A 563-nucleotide genomic window follows, 5' to 3' on the forward strand; every position below is an offset into this window, starting at 1 on the left:
AAATAGCAAAAAAATCCATTAAAAATGGTAAAAAGTGATGGTAATTTTTTTTTAAATCGTTGACTCATCGTAGACATTTTTAGAGAGTTACTTCCCTTATATAATAGCGACAAAATGCATTAAAATGGAAAAGAATTATGGTAATTTTTTTTTTAATTGCAGACTCATCGTAGACGCGCGCTAATACCCAGAAGGGCTCGATATGAATCACAACTATAAGATACCCGCTTTTGGTTAAACTGCACCGCAAAATGTGGGAGTAGTTAGGAATCTAAATCGTAGGAGACAGACAAACAACTTGACTTTTATATATAAAGATTAGACAGAGAGGGAAAGCTAGAGGTAGAGTGCATGTGCATGCGTGCGTGTGTATGTATGCGTGTATGAATGAAAAGTCGAAGAGAATGCTACTGAAAAATCATGAGACTTTCTACACTACCGTCTTTTTCAAGATTACCAAGAGTATCTCGGACACCACTCGATTACATTTTGTCCTGCATACACTTGTATCTTCATTTGAAGGTGAATTAATTGTTGAGATATGATCCCTTCTAAACCTTCTT

This window comes from Octopus sinensis, linkage group LG3 (assembly GCF_006345805.1).
Source record: "Octopus sinensis linkage group LG3, ASM634580v1, whole genome shotgun sequence".
In the NCBI taxonomy this organism is placed as follows: domain Eukaryota; kingdom Metazoa; phylum Mollusca; class Cephalopoda; order Octopoda; family Octopodidae; genus Octopus; species Octopus sinensis.